Here is a 23,751-nt window from a genome sequence, read left to right on the forward strand (position 1 = left end):
TTCTGCATTACTCGAGAATTAATCAAGTAAATGGGCGGGACGAAGTTTGCCGGGTTAGCTAGTGAAACATAAATTTCTACATTACACGAGAATTAATCAAGCAAATAAAACCAAATTTAGCATGCGGAGATTTTAGGGTGCAATAAATGTTTCTACGATGGTTAGACTCTCCACCCCCCTCTCTAAGGGGGGGGGGGCTGCCATACAAATGAAACACAAATTTCTGAATTAACAGCTATCCATTAATGAAACCAAATTTGGCATGTGGAGGTTTTAGGGTACAATAAATGTTTCTATGGTGGTTAGACTCTCCACCCCGCTCTCTAAGGGTGGGCTGTCATACAAATAACATACAAATTTCTTCATAACTCGAAAACTTATCAAGCGAATGGAGCCAAATTTGGCATGTGAAGGTTTTACGGGGCACGAAACGTTTCTATTGTGAATATACTCATCCCCCCTCTCTAAGGAGGGCTGCCATACAAACGAAACACAAACTTCTGCATAACTCGAGAACTAATCAAGCACAATTTGGGATGTGAGGGTTTTTGGGTATGAGAAATGTTTCTATGATGGTATGACACCCCTCTAAACATGACAATTGAAAATTTTCGGTAAACTCTGAAGGAAAAAGGGAAAAATCCGAAAATTAAATTCCCATATGTTCTACAATTACATAGTGACAAGTGCTGTTAGTCCATTTGATGATTGCGCTAGCGAAATTAATCTTTGTTCGAAACCGGAAATGGATTTTTAATGTGATGAAACGCCCTCCTATATCTGCTTCTATCTATACCAAAAAAAGGATCGCCGGATGTCAAAAAACAAATTTTGGGCGGGACGAAGTTTGCCGGGTCAGCTAGTACTTTCTATTATATTCAAAATGTCTCTACAAAATCAAATGTCCTCGCAGTAAGTTAAATGTCTTCAAAATGAAAACATGTCTTCAAACCTGGCATCTCGGGCTGTAGCATTTTCGGAAAAAGTACATACAGGAATGTCATACAAACAGATTTTTCTGTATAGTGCAAATTGTATTTCAAAGATTCCGTTTTGATTCCATTGTAGAGTTTTAAAAAGTTGCGAATACATTCAATTTGATTTTGTTTGCAAAAGTGAAATACTTTCGTTTCGCTCATGTTAGGAAAAATCTCATGTAAAGTTGTATTTTTTTCAAAAACAAAAACAAGAAACGGCATCACTGCCAGTGTATGATGACGGATGAAAACTTAACGGTTTCATCTCGGTTGAGTTGCCATAATGTGCAGAGCTGAGTTGGAGATGCGATTGACATCGCCACACAGATCGGGTTGCGGTTGCCCAATGTGTAGAAGGCCTAAGAGTACCGTGTTATAGGAGGGCTGCCGCAATCTAATCTCCGGGTTTTATGGAAACCGCGTTCTGAGAGTACCGCGTTATAGGAGGGTTGACTGTATTTGAATAAATTTGAATAAATCAGTTCGAAGCAGCGAAGTAATATTGGATTTGCCATTGATCTCTTTTTATGATCCTTCAGACTGCAATTACTACTAAACCTTCTCAGGGTTAAATTTGATAGTGATGCTTTACTACCGGATATGAGTTGACTTTGATGACATTCTTTTTTTTAACCTAAATTCATTTGAGATATACATGTTTTTAATATCGAAGTCAATTCTAGAGGCGAATGAACTGAAAAGTTTAAACCCTCTTAAAGCCAAAAAGAAGAAGTTTATGTTATGTTTTCTTACAAAGTTTATGGTTTTTTCAACAATTTTGTCGGATAATATTTTTTAATCATATTAGGATTGGGCGATCTTGGATTGATTTTTTCCATTCCGATTTCCGATTTTTTGGATCGATTCTTTGTACTCGAAAAAATCGCGAAAATCGATCCTTTTCTTCCGATTTTTTCCATCTTAGGAAATCTTTTTGTAGATTAGTTTTTCAGTGTACATTGATTTTAATCCCACCAAACTTCTACTGATGATGGTGACATCAGTTCCAGCCGAAACTTTGTTTTATAGAACTGGCGCTGAAACCAAGATAAGTATTTCAATAAAAAAAAATAGGAGGTTGTGTTCAAGACACGACCGCATCGTTGACGTAGAACTACGCTATTTAATTCAAGTCGCTTGTTTATAACTGCGGATATTATTTTATAATGCTACGAAACTTTAAAATAACCATTCTACTGGTTTGGTCGTCCTGAAATGTTTTTTTGTCATTGTAGAATAATTTGACGATAATTGTTTGATGATTCATTCTTGTGCTCACAGAACAATACATGCTCGAGATAAGCGCAGCTGTCATCCTTAGTGGAGAAAGTTTTGCTACTGGCAAGCGAAACCAAATCACATACAAAATTCCAGCATTTACTTTCTTTGTGAATTAATTAACGAAATGAACTCTATCTGCTAATCTCAACAACCACGAGAAGAATAGCACTGCTCCATTATGATCAAGATTGGCGCAAATACAATCCTAGTTGAAAGCAGTTTTGCGACTGGCACACGAGCCCAAATAAATTAATAATTTAATATAACTTATTGAATAACTTGGTATTCCCCAAATATTTTTTTTGGTGCACAACCTTAACACCATAGCGTCGGTTCAATGTATTGGTGACAGAAAACAAACAATTTTAACTGCTTCGAAGAAGGCTGAATATTTGCCTCAGCAGAGATTCATTACTAATACCCTAGCGTAAATATTTCCCTCCCGCTATCTACACTCCTTGTTTATATTTATCATTACGACTGCATAACTTGCAACAAAAACAATCGTCAATCATAGCATAAAAAAATAGGCGATTGTTGCATAGTGACAGGGACAATGCAAATGTGGTTTCAGAGTAGCGAAAATGCACTATTTTTACGTACGGTTTATGAAGCACGCACGTACGCACACAAATATCCATATATCGATGGCTTGAAGCAACTAAGTAAACACACACTTATTTCCGTTTTGCGCTATTCTCAACAGAAGCCCTCGTCGATAAGTTGCTCGTTATTGACAGCTCTGTTCGGGAAAGCACACAAACAGACAGAACAAATGTATGAGGAAATGGGAATGCTTCCAATTTTCATCAATTTAAACCATATACAGACTGTGGGATTGTAATGTATAGCTTATCAAAAACCCATCTTAGGGAATTTCCGATTCGTTTGGTATGTAAAACGCCAAAATCCGTTCGCGGAAAAATAGTTATTAACGTTAACTTTATTTCATAGAAACGTGATCTGTTTTCTGATTTGACCTACCCCCCTCCCCCTCCCCCTCATGAAAGACGTAGTTCTACGTCAAAATAAAAGGAAAAAAGGCTTTCGATATTCCAAAGATCTATTGTCTTGTAGCGATTTAAACAGTGAATTGATCCCCACGCTGTTTTGAGAATCGATTCGTCCAGATCGATCTTCTTTTATAAAGATCGCCCAATCCTAGTCGTAAATCAAGGAGAAGGTGTTGCGTAAGTTCGGTCATTACAAAGAGAGCGGTCACAAGTTATATTGACACCATCGCATTCACTAGGCTTACAGTGAAATTGCTGAGTTCTGAACAAATACCAGTTGTTGAACTTCTTACAATAATTCTGAATTAATTTATTTAATTCAATAATTCCATGACGGTACAATTGCAATTGCAATTTTTCTGGGTTATAAAGGGGAATTCTAGTGTAGTTTCGGACGTTTTTTCGAGTTCCGTAAAAAATACAAAGAATATTTCTACAATAACGAGCTGATGAAGTAAAAAGGTTCAAAAAAAAGTTTTGCCATGGCGTACACGATTCCAGTCCTTCTGGTTATCTGAAACAAAAAAATCGAACAGATTCTGAATCAGTGAAGATGCCGCTATCGCATGAACCTCGGACAAGTCAATAACATCTTATTCGACAAAATGACGGCCGTTTGAAAAACAAAATGCGATTTAAAACGTTTTTTCTTGCGTTTTCCAATTTTTTAAAAATAGTAAAATTTGAAAAATACCAGTTTTTAAAGGTTCATGAGATAGAGAAATTCCTGCAGCTGTTTAGAAAATGTTTAGAAAATCGATTCGTCAAGATCGATCTTTTTCAAAAGATCGCCCAATCCTAGTCCGAATTGCGGTGCTGAATGTCAACAAGTGTGCGTTTGTTTATGTGAGAGTATTGAATAATCTTTTCTCAATCATTTAGATTTACGAACATAGCGCTCGTTCTATTAGTGAAGAGAGATGTGAATGGAAATATTGCGATTTAAGCTCCTCTATTTCTCGATAGATCGCAGGAATGTTTACATTAACTGATAGTTATAGACACCTAAAGGGTGTGTCACATCAAATTGCATCACGGAAAAAACGCTGTAGAAATTCGCCCAGTAGACCGATCCTTTTGAAAATTTTAGACAGTAAAATAAAAACTATTAAACAACTTTTGGCATTTTCCATTTTTCATACTTCGAGCCCAAGCCCGTATGCCCGTACCTTCCTCTTTACCCCGTCCATAAGGTTCTGTACAACGTCAGGTTGTAGTTTTTTTTTTTTTTGAACAGAAGTCCATTTTCTCTTGAAGTCCGCCTCCGATTTGACAACTTTTGGGTTCTTCCGGAGGGCCTGCTTCATAATCGCCCAATATTTCTCTATTGGGCGAAGTTCCGGCACGTTGGGCGGGTTTATTTCCTTTGGCACGAAGGTGATCCCGTTGGCTTCGTACCACTCCAACACGTCCATTGAATAGTGGCACGAAGCGAGATCCGGCCAGAAGATGGTCGGGCCCTCGTGCTGCTTCAATAGTGGCAGTAAGCGCTTCTGTAGGCACTCCTTAAGGTAAACCTGCCCGTTTACCGTGCCGGTCATCACGAAGGGGGCGCTCCGCTTTCCGCAAGAGCAGATCGCTTGCCACATCATGTACTTTTTGGCAAACTTGGATAGTTTCTGTATGCGAATCTCCTCCGGAACGCTGAATTTGTCCTCTGCGGAGAAGAACAACAGGCCCGGCAGCTGACGAAAGTCCGCTTTGACGTAGGTTTCGTCGTCCATTACCAGGCAATGCGGCTTCGTCAGCATTTCGGTGTACAGCTTCCGGGCTCGCGTCTTCCCCACCATGTTTTGCCTTTCATCGCGGTTAGGAGCCTTCTGAACCTTGTATGTACGCAAGCCCTCCCGCTGCTTGGTCCGCTGGACGAATGAACTTGACAAATTCAGCTTATTGGCGACATCCCGGACCGAACTTCTCGGATCACTTCTAAACTGCTTAACTACGCGCTTGTGATCTTTTTCACTGACGGAGCATCCATTTTTGCGTTCTTCACCTTCCGGTCGATGGTTAGGTGCTCGAAGTATCGTTTTAGTACTCTGCTGACCGTGGATTGGACGATTCCCAGCATCTTACCGATGTCCCGATGTGACAACTCCGGATTCTCGAAATGAGTGCACAGGATTAATTCACGACGCTCTTTTTCGTTCGACGACATTTTTCCAAATTTACGAAAAATTGACAGTGAAGCATGGCCAACGTGATCTATATACTCTTATCTGATTTTAAAGCGAAGATATAATTCCTGAAGATATAATTCCTAAAAATTAAATTTCTACAGCGTTTTTTCCGTGATGCAATTTGATGTGACACACCCTTTATTACAAATAAAAAAAAATTATACATTTTTTGAAACCTATTGAACACCTGGAAAATATCAAGCATTATCCAAATGATAATCCCGTGTTCTGATTGGTCGAAAGGCATAATCAATTCGTGCAATTGTTGTAGTTTGTATTAATAACCATTAATTGCACTTGATATTTACTGAATTTAATGTCTATTTATTGATAAGAAAATGATGTCACTTTACCAACCGCAATGTTTTAGAATTGGTATGTATTTTGTATGAATAAAGTAAAGATAATAGTTTTTCATTTAATACTAATTTGATACACAGAAGTTAATTTTCATTCATTCAATTTAAAAAACGTGTTCATTCTGCCTGAAAGTCAATTATTATCTTTGGTGCCTCCTAAACAAAGCTCAATGCCATCAACGCGAATATAACACGGAGAGTGAGATGCGATCAGTTCATTTGAATCTTACAGCTCACACGCTCCCTGCAATTCTACAGCTCTTTTCCTTCCTGCATCATTATCGAAGTGAGCTGAAGTGCTGTTATTTTTACGAGCAGTTCCGTGTCAACTCACTTTGAAGAGTCGATTCTTCGGAACAGCTCATGAGTGGATGGCACATCTCTAGTTTGAGTCAAGGCGCCTAGAAGTATATCCTAAGGTGGCCCAACTTGCTAAAACCACTCTTCAGCCATCTTGGAAGTCTACTGTGTTTTGTTTGTAAACAAAACACAATACGCTAGTGCCGAAGCTCGCTCGTGATCAGTTCGTCTCTTTCACGCTTCAAGCAAATAATTCCCCTTCTGCTTTCCTTCGTACTGTTTTCATATACCGCTCCCCTAACCAACTTAGTGATGAAACGGCCTTACCTTAGGATATACTTCTAGGCGCCTTGTTTTGAGTATCCCTGCTTTGCATCTTTCCATTCATTCGTCTCCAACAGTTAAATAAAATTTCATCAAAGAAGTTGGTTTCTTTCAGAACTGAGACATTTTTTCTTAAGACTCGTCTCGGCTAAGAGTTTTGCTCAGGCTTTGACCTATATTGAGTCGGACAAAGATGCTCATTTGGTATGATGATATTCCAGCATAAAATGGCTAACAAATATGTCAAATAAGTCGGAGTGGGTAAAGAAAATGTAAGCAAAACGGAAACGGGTGAGAGCCAGTTCATATCGACTGTGGTTTCGATCGAACCAAGGAATAACACACTTCAAATTGTGTGAAGATGTGAAGGTTGAATGTTCTTCCATATTATATCCCAGCTTAGCGGACCTGTTGATTCACTGTGTTTCCGTAATGTTTCCGAAAATTTTAAATAACCAGGAATTCAACAGAAGACATATGAAGCGTAGAGTACCAATGAATGTATGGGAAAAAATCGACCCTAAAATTTCAAAAAGTTGCGCTACACAAAATGTTCACCACCTCGAAAAAACGCCCTATGCCAAATTTCAGCTCAATCGGGCTTAAGGAAGAGTGGTGCAAAGCGATCAAAGTTTGAGTTTTTTGATAATCTAAAAATCACACAAGGGGGAAATCGGGGTTTTCGAAAAAAAAAATTTGATGCAAAAAAAATGTAGTAATGCAATTTTAAAACATTTGGCAGCATTTTTCTTTTAAAATCTCGATTTTCGATGATTTTTCGTTTTTCAAAAAAAACTGAAATTTTAACGTTTGTGACACCAGTAAAGCCCGAATGAGCTGATATTTTGCATAGGGTTATAGTGTAAGTCAACATTTCGTACCAAGTTCTGAATGAAAAATCGAGATAACTTTTTTTTTTGGCACCCAAAACCATACTCCAAGAGTGCCAATTTTTGACAATTTTTTTTTTTTCGAGATGACACTAGATCTCGTCGTTCCATGCAATTTTAAGACATTTGGCATCAAAAATTATTTGTCAAAAACCCCGATTTCCTTGGGTGATTTTCGAATTAAAAAAAAACTCAAACCTTGAACGCTTTGCGCCACTCTCCCTTAAGTCCGATTGAGCTGATATTTTGCATAGGGTGTTTTTTCGAGGTGGAACAATAACTTTTTTTATGGAATATGGTTTTTTATGGAATAACTTTTTGAAATTCGTGATAACCATTTTCTTCGGCACCCTAATGAAGGGGCTGTAGTTTGTCCCTTAGTGCAAAACAGATCTCCTTGGCAATCTCAACGATCATTGATCTTAGGTCGCGAAACGTACATGACAAAACATTGAACGATAATCAAATTGTCAAAAAACCTAAAATCCAACGAACAAGGGATTGTGAACTAGCGCCTGAGATACTACGTGAAGGAGGAAATGATTTAAGGATCGAGCATAAAGATTATTTATGAATATATTCTTACTCCAGTGTGAACATAAGTTTTTCGTCAGACTAAGTCGGAGTTTTAATCCGTGATCTCGTGATCTCAAAGAGCATTGGATATTCGAAATTCGGAATCGGAATTAGAAATTCGAATATTCATTAACTTTTGTTATGAGTTGTCTATGTCCTTCTTTTTAGTACGAAAACGTAAAAATTATGATTATGTCAAATTTAAATTATATTTTGATTGAATTTCATTGATTTTGTTTTGAAAAGAAAATGCAGTTTAACCTTTTTCGGTTGGAATTAATTTCCCCTGAAAGAGATTCTCTGTTCCTACGCTAATAATATTTTGTTCATGCCATGTACCGTTACCTATCATTTATAGATACTCCGTATACATTCGAGTAAAAGTTCTCTAGACAATAAAATTCGTTTTTGAAGAAAATTAAACTATTACATCGTTGAATAGAGTATTTAATATGATTCATCGCTGTGGTGGCTGAGAGCAGACGAACGACCACAGAGGGTTAAAAGCATACCAGTTTTTTGAACCAAGGAAAGCCCTCCACGTCTGTACCGCTATTGATTGCAATGAATTTGTTCATAATAATCCCATGCACAAAGGACAACATACTCGAACGCCCCGCTATGCCCTTCAAAGGGAAACAGGAAACACACTTCAGAGTTTCCCTTTCTTCTCACTTCGCTTTTATGATTTTATCGCTGAAATTCAGATGCGATTTTATTACTCATTACCAGACCATCATCCTCCGGGAGCGCCCGCGGGAGGTTGCCAATTCTTTCACTCCGTTCACCACGGAACCATATGCATACGTGCATCTCCCCTTCCCCACCGCATACATTCGCGTTGTCTCCATGATCAAAAGTGATTATAAGCTGCAAAAGAAAGGTATTTATTGCACTCTCCCCAGTTAAAGGTGCAATTAAAAGAAAATTATAAACATAATTTATACCCGCTGCAGTCAACCGAATGAGGGGCTATTGCGCTGCGTCTCGTTATTTGAACAATTCAATTGCCGCGGCGGTGTGTCATTACAAGTGAAATCATAAAATAATAACGACTGGCGAATGCCTGTAAATTGACATCGCCAATATATTACCGCGAAAGAAAAATTTATTGCGTTGCGATTAGTAGTTTCGTTGTTTCGGTCATGAAAGGTACATCGCCTACATACTCACCGATAGCTACACCAGATATGAAAATATGAAATCGGATCGGATTAAAATTCAAATACATTTTTATTGTTTTCGAATGGTTTACAATACAGTAGAACCCCGATTATCCGCAGTGCGGACTATTCGTGACAGCAAGTTTTATTGTAAAAGTTTAGCGAGTTTTATTGTGAAAGTATAGGTCTTCCGGAAATTTGTCAGTGAGCGGTATGCTCATGCTTTTTTTTTTTGTCGTGGCTTTTCCATTATTTGGCCACTGATGTACACGACCTTATAGATGGATAGTTTAATGATTGCAGTATTGATAGCAAATATTTTTCATGCAGAAATATCTTTTTTTCACGTTTCAACTTAATTTTTAGTCCCTTATTGCGGTATCCGCTATTTTCATTATTCGCGGTGAGCTTTCCCGATTATTCCGCGTATAATAGGGGTTATACTATATTTTATTCAAAGTGATGGCCATTCAAAACTGTGCATTTTTGTCATCTGTCAGGTCATTCATGATTCTCCAAATCTTGTATATTCCCATTGTAGAATCCTGGTAACGCTTCTAACACAGCGTTAATGTTTGTCAAATTGGAAAAGTTTGTGGGATTGCCGCAACCTTGAGTGTCGGATCATCAAAATCGGATCTTTTTCCCATTTGCTTGATCAGCTCCACAAAAGACTGCGGCAAATATCGTTAACCCTCCTGTACTCGCGTGCAAAATCATAACACGTATACTCGCGCACGGTGTCACAGATCGAAAATTGCACTTCTCTGTAATGTTGCCATTGTGTATTTTTCAGGCTTTATTGGCATTTATTTGAAGAAGAGGTTATGATTGAATGAAAAAACTCCAAAACATATGTTTTCTTCGTCTTTATTATGTTTCAATAGTCATCTAATTCAGTCTCCTCAAAATAGAGTAATTGTTAATACTCCAACACAAATAACGAAATTCGAATTTTCACTGTTTTTAATTAAAAGTAAGCAAGTGAATATAATTCATGGAAGTATAAAGAGCTATAAAATAACATAAAAACGTATTAATCGATTGTGGTTTCATTGGAGTAAGAATCAGAACATAGTATAACTGCATGCTCAAAACAAACATATTTTTTACATTTCATGCAGTTGTTGCGTGTTTTTCGGGTTTTTGATCGAAGAGAAGAATGTATAATGACCTTCTAGATGATTACCAGATGATAAAGGTTCTGGAATATAAAATTTGCATATTTCTAATATTCTTTGTCTCTGTTTTCTTAATAAACTAAGAATTAATGCCTTTTTTAGATGGGGCATAAAAAGATGATATAAAAGGATTTCTAGGAACTCCCTTTTCTTTTTCTTGTTTTGTAAAAAAATATCCCCGAAACTGTAACTGTTAAAAATTACCATAAGCTACCGATTTTTTTTATCCCTTTTTTTTTGTTTATTTTAGGCTCCTTAGAATTTTAGCTGTAACAGAGCCGAATTTCAATCGTGTACATGTCACATGTTTATCATATCTATAATTAGCACATTACACAGTTGCCATGTTTTCGGCGTTAGAGTATTCCCTTCTATACCATTGCATATGGTACACATTTACACAGTTGCCATATAGGCGTAAGAGTTTTCATTCTGTTCTTCCATTATCCAGTTAGACCGGACAGCGGAGACAGTTGATTGATCATTGTTGAGTTATTTATAGAACAGCAGTCCGATGTGTCTTGCAGAGCAGAGCATTTGTATGGATGAATCGATCTTATTTCGACCGTGGATCGATCTCCATCGCTGATGATTGTTGCGTGGACGTAGTTATCCTGTAACAACACAAAGATGGTCAATGAGGGCCCTGAGTTTTGAACTCACGATCGATTGCTTACTAAGCGAACGCGCAACCAATGTGGCTACGGAGACCCCCAAGCTACCGATTAGTTTATAGTTTACTGTTTACAATTCTTCCACAAGTGAAATTTTTTCGCAAGTATGTCTATGTATGACCATTCTATTTAGCGAATAACTATACAAAAGTCAAACATTTATATTTTGCTTTTGAACGTATGAATCTAATGACGAATAGTTAATATGTGGATCCGTTCAATCCAGTTACAAAAGGGACTGAAATCAAATAAGAAATGTCCGGTAATAATGCATTATATTTAATCATGCATTATATTTAAAAAAATTCCACGCCACTAACATTAATTTATACATTTCATTCAACAATATTCCAGAATATGAAAAAATGCACTTGTCCAAAAAAGTTACTCCTATACTCGCGTCGGTGTGTCAGACCGAAAGTGTTAAAAAAGTGGCACACGTCCCCTTTGTACCAACACATGCGATACGCTAAACCAAGATGCTGAACTATAGGTGTTTCATTCTTGACACTTTCAGGACATGACGTGAGACGAGTAGCGAGACGTAACTTTCAGAATTATTTACTTTTTGTTTGGGTGTGTGGTTATGATTTCAATGTCAACTCGCTAAGGAAAATAATTGAAGGAAAAAATAAGCAAATATATATTCGTGGAATATAGTGCACAACCTCCTTTTGCTCTAGCCAATTACCGTTACAAGCCCTTTCCGGATCTCTTTCCCGGTATATGCAAAGCGGGAACCTCCTCCCTGAGCGAAATTAGTGGAGCCACAATTAGCGTTATTTTTTGTCACCATCGCCGTAAGCTGATAGTACTCTTTTCCCCGCCGATGGGAGCCAAACAGAAGTACATTTTGCTTGGAAAGAAAGGCGAAAAGATATACTAAAACATCCTTCTGCACTGTTATGATTCGACAATAAAGCGCGAGCAGCTATTTTGCAAACGAATGCATTTGTCACCAAAAGATACGACTTGTTTTGTAAACAAATTTGTTTTTTCACGAGCAATGGCCGAACAGCAATTTTGACATTGCGGTCCACCTATAGTACAACGCCTTGCGCTAAACGATGACGAACGACGAATAACGAAACTAGAGAGAATCGCAAAGTCGTAGTGTTGATATTTTCTGAGAAATGAACGAATTATTGATTTGTAGGTCTGACAGACCAATGCGCGAGTATAGGAGTGTTAAAAACGATCTGCCTTCCGCTGTCCATTGTTCTGATAGTTTCTTCTGCTGTTATTCCAACCTAATTCTTGCCGCTTTTCAAATGATCTTCAAATTAAATAGCATTTGACATTGAAGTAATGTAAGATTCCTCGCAGATATTAATGAGAATGATCAAATAAAAAACATTCAGCTCTTCATTTACCATGTTGAATTCAGGTTTTTCAGTTTGGAGCAAACGATTCAATCCGTTGATCTGGAGCAAAACATACATCGCACCGTCCGACGCGAATCCTTTCAGACGACCCTTGTAAGGAATTCCGTCCTTATGAAACTGATCAATCATTTCATTGTAAATGTTTTTATGATCAGCAGCACCGAGCGATACTGCGGCGTAAAAGTCTTCATGTGATCTGCTCGACCGATTTGGCTTCAAATTTTTTATCAGCATGTAAAAACGGATTGTCTAAAGCGTTACATAGCCGTTTTTGATATCTTTTTTTTTTGGTTTTTTATAAGCTTCTAAACAGCGATTTTTCATGAAAAATAACTCATGTTTAACAAAAATTGACCGCCATTTTGGCAATTTTTCGAATTCTAAAAAAACCCTATGTAACGCTTTAGGTATTGTCCTGAAGTTTCAAAATATTCATTGGAATTTGTTCTACCGCACACCGTTGCTTCAGAACCTATACCACTTGCAAGGTACCGATATTTAGACAGCATCTACGCATCCTGCTGTCAACAGCGTAATAATCATTATTCATGCACTCAAAAACTGGAAAATACATGTTCAAATATATCTTGAACAATAGCCAAAATACCCGAACACTTCATTTTATTCGTAACATCCGAAAACAAATTCACGAAAACTCATTATTTAAACTCTTAGCTAGGTATGTTCATATATTCTTGATTTCTTCTTGATAACACATGAAATTACTGAAAACTCCCCAGCATCACTCTATAGCAACCATTAACGTGAAGGTGGAAGGAAGCCACAAATGGCTGCCACAATGGCGTTCATTTCTTTCTTCTCCCTCCCTTTCCCCTCGCCCGAAAATTAATAATTTCGCGGAACAGTGTAAAGGAAATGATCGTTTGCACACACTTCCCATCAAGTAATATGAACCAAATTCTAATCGATTACTCACAATATATTAAATTTTCATCTGTCGTCGCACTGTACAGTGAAAAACGTCGGAAAATTCGAGCTAGTGCTCTGAAAGTTACATTTTCATTTTTCAATTTTCTGCAATGGTTTTGTTTGTGTTGGTGAAAGCATCGTTATTTTTTCGACACTGATGCCAGACAACATCATCGAAACAGCTATAAAAACCTCTCAGTAAAATGTTATTCCTGAGTCATAGCGTTTTATGTCATGTAAATCAATAAAATAGAATTGTGTTGAAGGGTTAAGGCTCTCCAACGTGAGTATGTGAAAACAATATGATCAACGAAGGAAAATATTAAGGAAATATCAACATCGAGTTACTGTGCGGAAGAACTTGTTAATACCAAAAGAGCTCCAATCCACATGTGTTAAAAATTTACTCATGTTACACTCGCGTATAATCAGAATTTTACTTCGTTTGCAGATACACCTTCAATATATATTTATATTTGCAATTGTTCATCGGAACACATCGTTCATACATTTTATTATTGAATAGTTATTTTTTGACGTAGAACTACGTCTTTCATTAAGGGTGCCAAATCAGAAATCAGGTCACGTTTTTATGAAATAAAGTTAACGTTAATAACTATTTTTGCCATGAACGGATTTTGCAGATTTACCTACCAATCGAATCGGAATTTCCCCAATATTTGTTTGATATGCTATACATTACAATCCCATAATCTGTATATGGTTTAAATTGATGAAAATTGGAAGCATTCCCATTTCCTCATACATTTGTTCTGTCCATTTGTGTGCTTTCCCGAACAGAGTTGTCAATAACGAGCAACTTATCGACGAGCAACGAAGGGGGAATCGTAAGATGTAAAGTCTCCGTGAACAAAGGAAAAGAAAAATAACGAAGGCGAATATTTGCCAAGAGTGCCATTCTTCGTGAGGACATCGACTGGACAATGCATTTCTCAAGGCAATGGGGGTGGAGGAGTAATATGATGGATAAAATTTTCCAAGGGCCTTTGTGAAGGTTAGAGACGAATGAACTGAAGAAGTTTAAAGTCTCAAGCAAGTAAGCAGTGGCGTCTCGTCCATATGTGCACCTCGTGCACTGCATAACCTAATATTTAAAAAGTGAAACACTCCTACTATGCTATTATGCGCAGACTAGACATCAGAAAAGAAACGTATGGACCCGCACTGTGCAGAATTACGTATATTGATTTCTATTTTGTACCATTTATTCTATGCTCTCCCCAGTCAGTGCACATCGATGAGTGCACAAAAATTACTTATATCTACACACTGATTGATAAAATTGTGTTGAAGCTTCGGGTAACTAAACTGCCAATGTGTTGGCAACGATTTCGTGCAGTGGACTTTGTGCACAAGAGAAGAGAGCGGAGAACAGATCTCCTCATCATAAGTCTATCTTATTTCTCTCCCGAATTTGGCCATCCATGCACGCTCCAGATTCGCAATTGGTGCGCTTTGCGTAAGAGGCTGTCCACATACCACGTGGACAACTTTAGGGGGGGGGGGGGGGTAGGGGTTACGAAAATGTCCACGCTTGTCCACGGGGGAGGGGGGAGGTGGTTTTGATAATGTCCACGTGGACACGTTAAGTATCTTTTAAAGTAAAACATTCAAGTTAGTAGTCAAAATTGAATGAGATCTGTTTTGTATTTACATGTTTTTTGAACCTCTTTCCTGAAATGTATATTCTGAAGATAACGCACATGAACTAGGATCCATCAATTTATTCCAATCGGTAATAGAGAAAAAAAATATATCCATAATTAGAAGCCGATTAAGTGGCGGGGGGTTCAAAAAATGTTGTGCCATGGCGTACAAGATTCCAGCCCTTCTGGTTATCTGAAACAAACAAATTGAATAGATTCTGAATCAGTAAAGATGCCACTATCGCATAAACCTCGGACATGTCAAAGACGTGTTTTTTGACAAAATGGCGAAAATTTGAAGAAAAAAATGCTGTTTAAAACATTTTTTTCAAGTTTCTTGATTTTTTTAAATAGTAAAGTTACGAAATTATCATTTTTTATAGGTTCATGCGATAGAGAGATGCATACAGATTGTGTTCATTTAAACATAAATCGGATAAGTAGAACTTTGGATATCGTGTAAGCCAGTTTGAAAAAACATGTTTCGAGAAAAACGCGTTTGAAGTTAATTGTTATGGTACTACAGGGTGGGCCATTTAAAGTGGAAGGATTTGTTTTTGCAATAGCAAAGTAAAGAAGTGGAATTTAAAATTTTTTTTTTTTGAAATTAATTTATTTTGGTCCAAGGAGATTTGTTCTAACTACTTTTTGATTATGATATCTCGTAAATGACCGCCTCTGGCCTTGACCGCAAAATGTGCCCTTTTTTAGGCATTTTCCATCACTTTGCCCAATGTTTCGGCCGATATGGCAGCAATTTCTTGTCGGATATTGTCTTTCAGCGCAGCTAGGGTCCTTGGTTTACCAGTGTATACCTTGGATTTTAAATATCCCCATAAAAAAAGTCTGGCTCGAACGGCATCAATATTCTCGTCGAAACGTCTTGGTCGTTGTCTGGACAGATGACTGGCATTACCAACACTACCAGACGATATAAATTTGGCATATAATCGACGTATAGTGTTGTCTCCAGGCGATGTTTTAACTTTATTTTTATTTTTCCACGCACGTTTAGTTAACACAATTGAGAAGTTATTTTGAATGTACAGCTGAACAATTTCAGCGCGTTGTTTAGGTGTGTATTGTTCCATGGTTAAAATTGTACTGAAATGACGCTTCCAACGCGGTATGACATTTGTTAATCTGACATCTCTGTCAAAAGTTATGGGGTTGCCAGATGCTTCCTCTTTAAATGGCCCACCCTGTAGATAAGATATCGCATCACTAAAATCGCTATAACTTGGTAAATAATGAAATGTTCGAAAAATCTCTTCTATGGTATATTCTTAAATGTCTGAATGAGAGAAATATGAAGAAAAAAATTTTTTTTTTCAAATTTCTAGACTAGAATTCTCTCTTAAAGAATGCAACATTGTGCTAATTTCAAATCCGATCAGATTCCGGAATAAGGGTTTATTTTACCGAAAAACACTTGAAGGGACTTATCTCATACTGCGATTCGTTTCATAAACGCGACGAAAACACATTTTTGTAGTGAATTGTAAAGGGCAAATCGTTCACAAGAATGTTGAGTTAAAAAAATCTTAGCAAGTGAATGGAACCTCGAAGCAGGTTTTCGCTTGAAGAAAGTTATGGCTGGGTCTGATAGGTCTGAAATCTATATCATGAGCATCTACCAAGCAACTAGTTTCGATGAATTCCAACAAGTACTGCTAGCATCTGAACGTATTAAAATCAACGATCCAGAACGCTTCTAGGGCACTTCTAAAACTCCACCCGCCTTACAAACCAGATATTGCATCTTCAGATTATTAACTGTTAAGATTCTTGTAAGAACTTCATCTTATTGCATAGCATACGTTCTGAGAGAATGGAATTCTCAAGTTCCATGAAGGATGCTGAAATATTGAGGAAAAAATGGTGCATCTATGATCGAAAAGATGTATGTCTACAAAAATATGCTTTTGGTTTTTTCCTTAGAATCGGCACGAATTTTTCAGGACAATATTTAGCATGATTTAACAATTAAGAGCTGTCGATCAACGGAATCATCGATCACGATGATACTGCAAATGTTCCGTTTTTACTAAGTTCCTGTGAACCGAATCTGTGAAAGCGAAAGTCATTGATGTTTAGACGAGAAAATTCTGTTTTCAAACAAAGTGCTTGATTTCATTGTCTGATTTTTTTGAAAACTCGAACAGCCAGCTTTAATAAAAATACTCGAGAATAAGTTCACAATCGATATTTTAAAATGGATATGGGAATAACGTAAATGGAGTTCGGAAGAAAATAATGAGCTCCCGGACAATGTTGAAAAAAATTGAATAATTCATTTTTTGAATTCATTTTAAGGCGCGTGTTCTCAATATTATTTTTTGTACTCTTGCACGAATAACTCAAAACCAAGGAAACGTTTTTCTTCCCTCTCTTCGTTGGCATCATTCTTCATTCAAAGCCCAAAGTGCGATTACGAGCTTAAGAAATTTATGCAGCAGAAGATCCCGAACTTGTGCAAAATCAAGTGGGCCTACAGCTCTAGGATGATCAACATAGTTGAAAATAAAGAAACTTCTACTTGTCTGAAAGAAATTTATTGAGGTGACACAATGTGGAATGGTGATACGATTTCACTCGCACCAGGGCTGCAAGGATACATGCTAGATTTTGATACAATTTTCTTCAATCACTTCAAATTTCTCATTTACCGACATTCGGTACCATACACTACAAAAACGAGAACTCTAATTTTGACAAAGTGAAATTAGGAAATGAACTGCGAGTGTTCTATCCGAAGCCAGAATTTGCCAAAAAGAAAATACCGGAGATTATAAAAACACTGATTGGCAGCAATATTGACGATATTTCTCCGGAATACTAACGCTTCCTCTAACCACAGCATCGGTCGAACAAAGTTTTTTGATTCTTCGTAAACTGAAAACCTACTTAGGATCAACGATGGGAGAGGAGCGACTGAAAAAGCTTATGATTATGTCTATTGAGAACAAATCCCTTCTTGAGCTTCAACCTTGTTGCGACCGATTTGCGATTTAAATTTCATTACCGTATCACCAGAAGAAATTTGATTAAAAACATAATTTGACTCTGCAAACAAGACTCTAATATTATGTTGAAGAATTATTCTATTGCACTCCATTACACATCTAAACTTATGCAATGTAATATTGAATTTATATACAATCTACTTCGCACGATTATGAAAAATAGCTCAAAATAAAAATTAGACTCAGAAATGTTTGAAATATGAGGAAACACGAGATAGTTCAGTCAATCCCCAATATTCGAGCACTAATCAACCCCTTTCTTTTGCAATGTTGAACAGAAATTTATCATATTTTGGGTTTCTCTCGTTCACCGTGTAGGTGCACACCTAGTCAATTTACTCACGCGACGCCACTGCAAGTAAGGAAGGCAAACTTTCAGTATCGTTCTGTATTCAAAGCAATGAATATCGCTTGTTCTTCCGTGTTTTGCGTCATCACATGTCTTTGTTTCGGATTAGGCTGTGGACGCGACCAAATTACTCACTCGTTGATGTCTCTGGCATTGCAATCATTGCATCAAAGTGACGCCATTGCATTAAGGTTCTGAACTACACAATTGTGTGAGGAATCATCAAGCAAGGCTATCGTCAGCTCACCAAGAAAATGAATGTTCAGGAATTTTATCAGTGATTTGGTTTCGCATGACGGTAGGAAAACTCTCTCCGCAAAGGATGACAGCTAAGCTAATCGAGACTGGAAATATTATCAGAAAGGGCGTCTGTTGAGAAGAGCGCAAAGCGTGGATATTCGTGTGCGTACATGCGTGCTTCATAACCCGTACGTAAAATAGTGCATCTTCGCTACGCTAAAATCCCATTTGTATCTGCTCCCGTGTGCATTGGCCCTGTAACGATGCAACAATCGCATTATTTTTGTATGCTATGATTGACGATTGTTTTGTGTTGCAAATTATGCAGTCGTAATGATAAAGGGAAATATTTACGCTAAGGTATTAGTAATGCATCTCTGCTGAGGCAAATATTTAGCCTTTTTCCAAGCAGTTAACATTGATTGTTTTCTGTCATCAATGCATTGAACTGACGCTATGGTGAAGCAGTTGTTAAGGTTGTGCACCAAAAAATTATTTAGTGAATACCAAGTTATCCAATAAGTTATATTAAGTTATTAGTTTATTTGGGCTCACGTGCCAGTCGCAAAGCTACTTCCAACAAGGATTGCATTTGCGCTAATCTTGATCATAATGAAGCAGTTCGAGGTTGTTGAGATTAACCGATAGAGTTTATTTCGTTTATTTTGTCACCAAGAAAGTAAATATCGTTCTGGAATTTTGTATGTGATTTGGTTTCACTTGCCAGTAGCAAAACTTTCTCTACTAAGGATGACAGCTGCATGTACTGTTCTGCGAGCACAAGAATGAATCGTCAAACAATTATCGTCAAATGATTCTACAATAATATACAATATTTGAAAATTTTCGTAGCATTATAAAATAATTTGCGCAGTTATAAACAAGCGACTTGAAGTAAACCACAGAGTAGTTTTACGTTAACAATGCGGACGTATCTTGAACACAACCTCCTATAATTTTTTCAAAATTATTCCAAGACTCGTGTTAGTGAAGCGCCACACAGTCTGATAAGTGAATTGATCTATTTACGTACAAAAATCAACACGAACAAAAAAAAACTATTACCCCATTTTTACACGTGGTTTTACCTACACTACTACAATGGCTTTCTTCCACCTTCACCTTTGTTGCTTCCAAAACTATTTAAATTTCAAAAGCGATCTCAAAAAAGTGCCAAAAACAGGTTTTTGTGAAGGTTTAGTAAATCTGTTGTAATTTTGATATTGCAGTAGTATTAATTTTAGCTGGTAAATGTTTGACCTAGTGTATCACCAAAACCCTGCAGACGTCCCGTATTGATACGTTCGTCGTTCGATCAAAGTTTGGGGAACCTAAACTGAAATGAACGATTCATGTTTCGTTTTCATGCGTTTTTGGGTATGAGGATTGCAAGAAATGAAAAAACACATTTGAATACGGTTTCACACATATGCCTACATATCCTTACCCACTCTGGTTTTGGTAGGGATATCATCTGGTCGGAGTTAAAAATCAAGACACCTGTCTCAGCTACGATTATGAGATTTCAATATTAGGTTGGGGAAAATGCTATCCATTATTTTATCGGTAGCTGGCTTTAGTGGTCAATATTTCGCATGATATCGATCATACAATTTAAAGTTTAAGCTCGTTGTAAAGGTGACATTTCACGCTAAAAAAATCTTTTGCTGTTTTATGTTTGTTCCATTCAGTTGTGAGTTACAGGGTGTTAACAATGAAGGTCAACAAATAGAAAATTCGGTACATTATACACTTCTTCTTTTATAAATGCAAAAAGGCAAACCAGGCCGCTGAAATTGTGAATAGTGTTTATGGCGTCGATACAGCAACAGAAAAATACTTGCAATTTAATTTATTTTAAAAAAAAATCGTTTTCAATTTTTTTCTAATTTTTTTTAGCGCAATACACTAATTTCAGATCTCTACTGTCAACAAATGGACCGTTTGAAGCTAGCGATCGACCAGAAACGTTCAAAATTGTCCAACAGAAGAGGTGTTGTGTTCCATCAGGACAATGCAAGGCCACAACATTCCGGGATGTTTTAATGCAGTGGTGGCCGGATATAGACACGGTGCGGTCCGCATTAGAATTTTCACTACAGCCGCGGGCCGCAATGATTTTTTTTCACTACTTTTTATAATAAAATGTAAAATATACGTATTTAATTGGTACTTTTCTGACTCACTTAGAGAAAATTGGAAAACTCTTTCATGTTTTCATGTTCGAAGTACCAAAATCTGCGAGAAAAATCAGCATTAATCAACTGGAGTTCATCAACATTTTTCCTAGTTGTAGACACTTGAGAAATTGTTAATGTCAGAAAATATGTAAAACAAAAATTTGAGTTCTGCGAGTTTTCAAGTAAAAAAAAAATAGAAAGTTGTGTTCAAAAAACCACCGCATTGTTGACGTAAAACTACGGTGTAGTTTAATTCAAGTCGCTTGTTTATAACTGCGGATATTATTTTATAATGCTACGAAAACTTTGAAATAACCACTCTACCAGTTTGGTCGTCCTGAAATGTTTTTTCATTGTAGAATCATTTGACGATAATTGTTCGATGATTCATTCTTGTGCTCGCAGAACAATACATGCTCGAGATAAGCGCAGCTGTCATCCTTAGTGGAGAAAGTTTTGCTACTGGCAAGCGAAACCAAATCACATACAAAATTTCAGAACATTTGCTTTCTTGGTGACTAAATAAACGAAATAAACTCTATCTGTTAATCTCAACAACCTCGAACTGCTTCATTATGATCAAGATTAGCGCAAATGCAATCCTAGTTGGAAGCAGTTTTGCGACTGGCACGCGAGCCCAAATAAATTAATAACTTAATATAACTTATTGAATAACTTGGTATTCTCCAAATGATGTTTTGGTGCTACCGCCATGCGAAACCAAATCACTGACCAAATTCCAGCACATTTATTTTCTTGGTGAGCTGCCGATAGCCTAGCTTGATGATTCCCCACACAATTGTGTAGCTCAGAACCTTAATGCAATGGCGTCAGTTTGATGCGATGATTGCAATGCCAGAGACATCAGCGAGTGAGTAATTTTGAGTAATATTCCTTTTCGTTCTTCTTCTTTTCCTTTGTTCATGAAGACTTTACATCTCACGATTTCTCCTTCGTTGCTCAACGATAAGTTGCTCGTTATTGATAGCTCTGTTCGGGAAAGCACACAAATGGACAGAACAAATTATGAGGAAATGGGAATGCTTCCAATTTTCATCAATTTAAACCATATACAGACTATGGGATTGTAATGTACAGCATATCAAACAAATCTTAGGGAATTTCCGATTCGATTGGTATGTAAATCGCCAAAATCCGTTGGCGGCAAAATAGTTATTAACGTTAACTTTATTTCATAAAAACGTGACCTATTTTCTGATTTTCTGGTACCCTTAATGGAAGACGTGGTTCTACGCTTGAAACTAACGATGATCCAATGCGTGCGAGTTGATTGATGATTTGGACGATATCCTTCAAGACATCCTCGAATCCCACATTCGTAGAAAAAAGGCAAGCTCGGTAACTTCGAAATGCTTCTCTAATCTGTTACCACTAAATGAAATACATAGTCGGCAGCTCGTACTTTCAAAGTTTCAAACAACCAATTTTCGCTCCTAACTCAGCCAATTTTCCAGCAAAGGATGTGGCAAAAACTTATCCGTTTTTGATGCATGTTTCGACTTATATTTTCGTTTCAGATTGAACCTTCAAAACACCAGCAACTTTTTTACAAATCAAATTAACCGTTTTCTTATTATAGCAAGTAAAAAAATATATTTCAGACAAATTTCACTGGAATACACATCCTTCCTCTGCCACTTTTCTTTTTACTGGTGCAGACTTCCATTCTGTTCCAATTTACACAACACACGCCACAGGGATAAAAAAGCGATTGCCAATAGACACTGAAATGGTGAATGAAGTCGACTGTCCTTCAATGGCGAGAGCACAGCAAAATCGAGTGAATTTTCTCCCAAATTCTCTCTCTTTTTTTATGTATTCATGCGTACATACATCCCGTTCTCTCTCATAAGACTCTTGAAAAAGATTCCGGCAGTTAAGCCGGGTTAATAGTTTCGAGTAAACGCCAAACGATCCGAAGAATTACGAACGTATCCATACTACGAAATTTGACATTTGTGTCATATTCAAGTGTCAAGTGTCATATTTCATGGTATGAGTAAGTTCGTAATTTTCGGATCGCTTGACGTTTAATCGCAATCGGGTAACTGCCAACGCAATGTCCTGGAAAAAAAGGTAATGAAGATGGTGATTTTTGAGCGACATAGCATGCGCTGCCATAACTATTTCTCAAATAGTGACGTCGATCGTTGTGTTTATATTCGATTGCCTTCTCGCTGTTCTAGCTGATTATGAATATAATGTGACAGCGTGTAGTGGATATTTGTGAAATTACGTTGAAAAAGACGAATGAAAGTGATATTTCTGTACAACATGTTCACTCCCCCACGACAATAGAAACGAACGAAGTTTCGTTAGTTTTACCGTACCATATAGATATTACTATGGGTCTCAGTGTCGGTGTGTGTGACGTGAGAAAATAGTGTTCAATTAAGCAGCTTTTCACCGAAAATGTAAATGCTTTCGAGAACTAAGAATACGACTGCTCTCTGGACCTTTTTACCATAAGAATAATGGAAGTAAGTAACAATACAATTACCATCTGTTAAAAAACAAACCGTTGCGAAATTTCATGAGAAATTGGGCTCAAATCATCATGAAAATGTGAGTATTTTGAATATTGTTTTGTTTCTTCCATATACATTTCAAAGAGAACGCAAATAATTACGACACGAAATTTTGCATGCTAATACAAGTATACTTCGCCTACTGCTTCACCTCTATATGTACCTCATTGCTGCCAACGTATAAATCCGGCTTTACTGCACGAATTTATGCGAGTGTGAGCAGACGTGAGAAAGTCCTTTGAGAGAAGTCCTTTGAGTACTAACGAGATCAATTGTCAGAAGGTTAAATTAGCACGGAAAAACGGAAAAGAAAACAGGAAAACTTGGATACACACGATTAACAAGAATTACTCATAAAGTTATTTTTATTCAATCATATGGAAGAACTTCAGGATACGGGCTGCATGAACAACGTCGGAGGGCCGCACAATGGCCACCACTGTTTTAATGCATCCGCCATATAGTCCGGACCTGGAACCAAGCGATTACCACCATTTACTCGCATTG

General features: G+C 37.2%; 1 protein-coding gene across 4 annotated transcripts in view; it reads left to right on the forward strand.

Moving 5' to 3' along the window:
• Positions 1-23,751, forward strand: part of LOC129765090 (uncharacterized) — a 165,736-nt gene that overhangs the window by 81,334 nt on the left and 60,651 nt on the right. The window contains exon 1 of one of the 4 annotated variants that reach the window (XM_055764948.1): positions 21,548-21,566. The exons of the other annotated variants lie outside the window; for them this stretch is intronic. The gene's annotated coding sequence lies outside the window, so the exon portion shown is untranslated. Of the gene's footprint in view, positions 1-21,547; positions 21,567-23,751 lie in introns of those variants that run through there. 4 annotated transcript variants of the gene reach the window in all.

The sequence above is a fragment of the Toxorhynchites rutilus genome, chromosome 2 (genome assembly GCF_029784135.1).
Source record: "Toxorhynchites rutilus septentrionalis strain SRP chromosome 2, ASM2978413v1, whole genome shotgun sequence".
Taxonomy (NCBI): Eukaryota; Metazoa; Arthropoda; class Insecta; order Diptera; family Culicidae; genus Toxorhynchites; species Toxorhynchites rutilus.